This window comes from Hylaeus anthracinus, unplaced genomic scaffold (assembly GCF_026225885.1).
Source record: "Hylaeus anthracinus isolate JK02 unplaced genomic scaffold, UHH_iyHylAnth1.0_haploid 12002, whole genome shotgun sequence".
Lineage (NCBI taxonomy): Eukaryota > Metazoa > Arthropoda > Insecta > Hymenoptera > Colletidae > Hylaeus > Hylaeus anthracinus.
In genome coordinates this window covers 12,868,318-12,875,864 of record NW_026534349.1, presented here as the reverse complement: position 1 = coordinate 12,875,864, position 7,547 = coordinate 12,868,318, and the positions used below count along the sequence as shown (strand labels likewise).

Genomic DNA, 7,547 nt, shown 5'->3' with positions numbered 1-7,547 from the left:
TTTTAGGTAAAAATATTAGTATAGTAAAAAAGATGCTGTTTCGTATAATCAGATCTTGATACAAAGGTTTTTCTACATATTCTGCATTTCCTGCCGGATTTATTAGTTGAACTCATCGGTATTTAGGCGCGTAGCCTTCACGGTCGCTCCAACGGTATACGTGCGCTCTGATTGGTCGGGGTTTTCTGTTAATATCTCCTTATCGAAGCCTCGGACAACATTTTCGCTAAGGAAAAAGTTTCCAATCACCTCCCAAACCACCCCTTTCAAGGTGTTACAACATTTTTGGGACACTCTGTATTTGTAATACTCGAGGAATGACTGTGGCAGCAATGTTGACTGTTACTGCGCAACTTCTCTACGTTCTGTTTCAGATTTTAATGAATTATATCTCAGTAAAGGTACGGTCAATAACTGTCATTTTTATTTTTTTCATATTCCATAAGAGTCTGACGTAAAATAGTGAATTTGTTCAATTTAAATAAAAATGCAATTTAGGAATTTGCTGAAAATTCGATATGCTATAAAACTGATATTATAAACCGTTAAAAAAAAAATAATTCATTAAAATCTGAAAAAGAAGGTAGAGAAATTGCGCGGTAACAGTCAACGTTGTTGCCACAATCGTTTCTCGAGTATTACGAATAGTATATGTAGATCGGACCTGGACACTTATGAAATATTATTATTTAAAATATTATTTCAAATAACATATTATTTTATTTCATAATTATCTTCATAGCTGTAATCACTTTTAAAATAATATTATTTGAGATATTATCTCAATTGACACGTTCTTTTAGTGCACAACCATTTAAAATAATTACTTGAAATAATTGTGATACTGTTCTTCATAGTGGTATGAGATGAAATCACAAGTATATGACGATTTTGAATTTGAAAACCATGAAGATTAAATAGCAAACAATTCCACGTTTGTCATTCAAACTCGAGATGAAATAAATGTATTGAAATTTTTCGAGATAAAACTAGTAGACCTATTTATGTTGAACGATTATCCGACTATGAAACACGGTTTTTAAAGGGCTTTAAAGGGTTTTAAAGGGTTCAATTATAACACCTCTCATCTATCGTCACCATCAGTGGAACGGTTATTTGTCTTTTGTGACAACATTAAATGGACCCAGACAAAAATTTCTTACGAATGAACTTTTTGAAGATAGAATACTGTTCAACGCAAATTACTGTAACGATTTTTTTTAAATAAATTGTTTCTACTGCATATTGTTTTGGGGATTATTTCTTTCGTTAAATTTGAAATACGAAAAAGAAGCGAAGTAATTCGTTATTTGAAATAGCTATTATTTCAAATGAATCGATATTATTTTTATTTTCAAATAACTGTTTTGAAAATAACGGCCGAAATAAACTATTTTCAATCATTATCACTTATTCTCATTTCAATTAAAATATCCCCAGGTCTGGTGTTGGTGTACCTATTTATGTATTATAAACGGGAGTACTAAGGTTCTACTTTAACAAAAGTTTCCAGTTGGCGATTTTCGACTAACCGCTTGGAACTATCTTGTATATTAAGGATGTGTGGGCCGTATAATCGGGAACAAATGTATATGAAATTTTAATTATTCGAATATCTTTGTAATTACGACATTTAAATTACCAAATTTTTAGTTATAAGCTTGTTTTTAATGTCAAGTTTCTATTAGTTTGTCTGGAAAGTCCGTGCCGATTTTTGGTAGGTGGTACACGTCTGTTTATATTGGAATGGTTGAAAACAATTGGGTGCATCCCTTAAAAGGTGGAAAGGTCGTGGAACAAAATCGTATCTATATAATTCAATAAATACACGAATCAAAATTCAAACGTGCCTTTGAATTTTTCTTAAAAATTGGCACGAACTTTCTGGACAACCCAATAATTCACCACGAATTTTTTTGTTTTTACTTAATTACACATCGAATAAAATTTTTAATATTTTTAATCATTCATAGAAAACTTGGGATTGAAAATGCCTTGAATTCAACTTCAAATAGTAAAAATACATCGATTTCTTTATATCTAAAATGAACAACATAAATTATTTAAAGATACTTCACAAAAATTCCTAAACAAATGTATGCCTGAATAACGAAAAATGTTATTTTTTTTTTATAAATAAATCAAATAAAAGAAGTATCATTTTTGTACAGTAAAACGTAGCCAAACCGTAAGATTTTAACAGTTGGTAGAAAAGAGGCTGCCTAAAACTGTGTTAACTAATACTAACTCACATTGACCGTTTCTTTATTATATTTACGCTGTTCGAGATTCCTCTCTCCAGTTTAAAACGTGCGTTAATTTTTAATCTTTCGCTATTACTTTTTTCAAAATCTGTGAATCACCGACGAAAGGGAATAATTGCGAGCCATCAAGTTTTTCTTTTGAACGTGACTATCTCGAAACAACTACCTTAAGAATAGAAATCAACGGAGGAGAGGTGGAATACGCGACACTGGTGTCTAGGACGATTAGAGACCGAGCAGTATTTCACGGCACCGATCGAGAGAAAAAAAAAAAAAAAAAACAGCGTGACGATCCCCGAGTGAAAAGCAGCAAAGATTTATGAATGAAGTGTAATACAGGTGGATGGGTCGATAGAGCGGCTCCCCGCAGGATCGCACGGCAAGGGCGTAGTAATCGATAGCGTGAGGGCGAGAGGGGGATAGAAGCCGGCCTGTGGCAGACGGAGAGGAACGGAGCCCGTGGAGAGCAGAGTCCATTCAGTAGAAGCGGCAAGGCTTGCTATTGATTGCGTGGGTGGTTCAGAGGAGATGAGTTACCCCCACTTTCGGTCATTCAGCAGCCGCACTGCCGTGACACGGGGGTAGGCGGAGGGGAAGGGGCCTTGAAAAACGAGGGGAACGGGAGCGAAACGGGTGAGGGCGGTGGGGTGGGAAGGGGGGACGGTAGCCCGATTACTGGAATTCCGTGGGTGGTTAACTAGGGTGGGGGGTGGTTTCACCCTGTCGTCGATTATACACACGAGTGCAGGCACTTTGTCCCAAAATTTATATGACACACGTATTTTCGAAAACACAGAACCGAAACAGTGATTTCAGCTTATCACGAAATGTACGGTGCGCGCTACGAATCGTGGTCGGTGACGTTGGCACGGTATTACGTTCAGGTAATACCAGAGAAGGATTCCAGTTTTATGTATCGAAATACTTTCTTTGGTTCTAAGCGTCTTACCCGAATCGAGCGAAAGATTCGCTATCGACAGGTTGACGACTCCATTGTTTTACAGTCGGTCGATTTTGATAATGATTTCGGTCTGACAATGAAATACCTCGACGTAACGGATGGTGAAATGCGTCGATCGTATCTTTTAGCTTGTCCAACTGTAACCAGAAATATACATGCCAATGTCTACCGTGCCGGGAATAGCATTTATCTAAAGTACGCGGAGTGAAGCAGAATCAGACTGTTTCTTTAATAAAGAGCGATTAATTTCATAAAATAACAAATGTCGAATATCCACAAGATTTTTCGCGATCATCGGTGATGTAAAATATTACGAATAATTTGGCAGTAATATGACGTAAGAACGTTGCAGCTGAGAGTATATATAATTATATACTACGTTCTAAAAATCTTATTCGATCTATTCGCGGTATAAAAGTTTATCTAATTATAAACCGGGACATTGCATATTATGAATTAAAGGTTTGCGTATAGAGACGAATACCTACGTTGTTTTTACATAAAACATTATATATTACGTTATAAAAATATTACGTTTTATGTAAAAACAACGGAGGCGTTCGTCTCTTTACGCAAACCTTTAATTCACAATATGCAATGCGCCGGTTTATGTTTAGATAAATTTTTATATCTACAAATAAATCGATGGCTATCATTATGATTAGTAGAATTCAGTTGTATATTATACCTTTCTAATTCAATTTTTATCGAATCCCAAGTAAATTGTGGTAAGTACGCGAAGAATATTTTTTCACTCGAAGGAACAAAGAGTAACGATGATAAGGAGATTGGTCCGACAGTGGTCAGACTGGGACATTCTCCCAGAGTATCTGTGATTGGTACAATTGCATGGTCAATATTCTATACTCTATACTCTATACAATCGCGTACCCTGTATATTTACTAATCATAAAATATTTACCTCGTTTCCTTTCCTTTTAAGATTTTAGAAGTAAACCCCAAAAGTAAGTATATTTAAAATAATTGTGATAAAATCGTCCTCGAACAAAATTCCTAACAAACGATTCCATTACATTCATTGTGCGTAGTTAATACAAATATAGAGCTAATACTCTATACGCTACGACAATTACACACATGTAGCTTACATATTTACTAATAATAAATTATTTTATTACCTAGTTTACGTTTTTATTTTTAAGATTTTTGAGACGAACTCCAAAGGTAGCATCGAAACGTCGACGTAAATTTATAATGGTCACAATTAGACTACGGATGTTATACATTTACGATACAAACTAATATAACAAACAAATGCTAAACATAACCAAATGGTAGATGTACTTGCGCAAAATAAAAATATTATTATATTAATGGTAAAATACATTCAACATATACGATATATATTTTCTGTATGTTTTCAATATTACTATACGACATAAATGCATAAATTTCGCAGTCTAGTCATAATGAATTCAGCAACGAATAAACTTAATTCAAAATAAATATTAGGTTGTCCCAAAAGTTTCTTTCGTTTTATTAATAATTAATACATATACGATATTTTATGTTTTATATTACATTACAAAATTGTATACAATTTATTTCGCTCCATTACTGTAACAGCATCAATGTCTAAGAAAATAGATTGTCTATTTATATAAACACTGCCACAGAAAATAATTGAATGCAACTCACGAAAGAAACTTTTGGGACAATCTAATATATGTGATTGTTCTGCAAATTCTCGTATAACACATTTGCTTCGTCTCCCTCAAATAATTAACATTAATTAATTAATATCTCGCACGCGATTGACGAATCGATGGATTAATCACCAATTTAACGATTATTATTCATCGAGTCGAAAAAACATTTGAAGCTCTCCTGCGAGGATCGCTTCCGATCAACAAGCTGCCAAGAAAGGAAAAAAGTTACAAGCCGTTGATTTTCTCGTTTACTTCAATCGACTTCGAGAAGAGGAAAGAAGTTCGACGTGGATTCTTCGACGAAGCGGATACTTCGGTGACGCAGCTATTCCTGAGAACGCGTGCTACAACGATTTTAAGTCCCAGAGAGAAACTTGTTGCGCAGGCGGAACGGAACTGACAATAAGCGTAAGGTCGCTCGTGCCTGCCACCCTAGATATGTCGTTTCATAAAAGATACACTCCTGAACAAAAAGCTAGCATACGTGCGCTATCTTTAAGTAATCGAGAATCAATTAAAAATTTACCAAATTTAACGAATGATACCTAATCGTTGCCTTTCAAAAATGTAATATTCGATTAAAGGCTGCTCATTAACCCTTTGACTGCGGAACAATTTTTGCTGGAAATTCTAACGGGCGTAGAGGTATGAATTTAAAAAAAATATCAGCGTATAGCGAATGATTAGACGGATTGTTTTTATATTTAGAGTTTATTCAGACGACGTTTAGTTTCAGGGATAAAAATTGAAAACTTGGAAGACCTTTTCCCTGAAATACAATTTTTGCAACGAACTTCTACCTTTTGAATTTTTATTTTCGAAACTAAGCATCCTATGAGTAAACTGTAACTATAAAAAAGTTCCGTTTCATCATCCCCTATAAGCTGATATTTTTAAAAATATCGATTTAACGAATACAAACATTGCTTTGAGCCCATTTCTCGAGGGCATGTATTTACGCTCTTCGCAGTCAAAGGTTTATTTACGTAAGGACGATTTTGGCAATTGTTAGCTCTACCTCCCTATCCTTACGTAAAGACCCTCCCCTTTCTTACATAAGATTTCATCTAGAGTTTCCCCAAAAAGCGTTAAATAGTTAAATATAGTTAATAGTTAATATTTAAATGCCCTCTATGGGCCCGTGTAACTTCCAGGTCATATATATCGACAGTTTACCAAATAATTTTAGTTCCTTCACAAGATAACACATACGTATTAATTGTATAATGTCTCTGATACCCAATAACAATATCGATGATCGTAAAATAAATTTGGTCATTATTAATTCATATTCCTGGCTCCTAGTTCCATTCGAATAACTATTCTTGTAAATGATCTAATTACTCCAGGTCATCCAGCAAAAATAAAATAAAGTGTACCAATATTTTTATGATTTGTATTAATAGAATAAAATCATTTCGTTAGTAAAATAAATGATTTCATATTTAAAATTTATATTGACGATACCGAAAATAATATTGGTTCGTAGTACCATCAACCGAAGATATTAAAGTAAATGCACAATGCACTGATTTGCTCTGGTGCTTCTAGTTCCATTCGAATAATTATTCTTGTAAATGATCTAATTACTCCAGGTCATACAGCAAAAATAAAATAAAGTGTACCGATACTTTTATGATTTGTATTAATAGAATGAAATTATTTTGTTAGTATTAGTTTGTCTGGAAAGTCCGTGCCGATTTTTGGTAGGTGGTACACGTCTGTTTATATTGGAATGGTTGAAAACAATTAACATGGGTGCATCCCTTAAAAGGTGGAAAGGTCGTGGAACAAAATCGTATCTATATAATTCAATAAATACACGAATCAAAATTCAAACCTGCCTTTGTATTTTTCTTAAAAATTGGCACGAACTTTCTGGATAACCCAATAAAATAAATTATTTTATATTTAACATTTATATTGACGATACCGAAAATATCAAAGTGAATGCCAAATTGTCTGGAGGAAAAAATATTTGGCTCAAAGAGGGTTAATAAATACTGTCTATTTTAATATATTCCCCAAACATACTTAAAAGGAAATTAATAACGAAGTTGAAAAACGTGTTCTTTCAACGTGTTTAGTCCCGTTTGGCATACATAATCGCACGGCGAAACCGTATCGAAACGTTTACATAAAACAAAATCAAGAAACGCTGAATGGAAGAATGCCGGAAATTCAACGTACGTAGTCGGCATTATGGAACGAAATTGACTTGTCTGGCAGTGCCATCGAACAATATCATATTCACGGCACTCAATGGATCGACCGAGCTACTGACGTAAAGGGTACATTCTCCTTCCTCTACGGTAGAGGAATTTTTAACTGAAATTCAATGGCGAACGGGGATTACGGCGAATAGCTAACGGAGGAGAAGAAAACTGAATATAACGATGAAGAAAACCATGAAAAGTTCGTCGAACAGGCACCCTGACGAATATCGAATGAGCTCTTGGGCAGAATCGAAAGAGCCTGAATTGGTTAAAGAAAACGAGGGAATTACGATAACGTGGAATGTTGAATAAATTTCTACGGAAAGCTGGTGGATGACGGGAAAAGCATTCTTTCGAAGAACTCGTGCCATGTTGGACATCGTCCTGAAATGACGAATATCGAATGAGCTCTTGGGCAAAATCGAAAGAGCCTGAA

General features: G+C 34.5%; 1 protein-coding gene across 1 annotated transcript in view; it reads left to right on the top strand.

Annotated features, from left to right (window-relative positions):
* Window positions 1-7,547, top strand: part of LOC128891815 (uncharacterized) — a 168,423-nt gene that overhangs the window by 140,913 nt on the left and 19,963 nt on the right. The window lies entirely within an intron of this gene.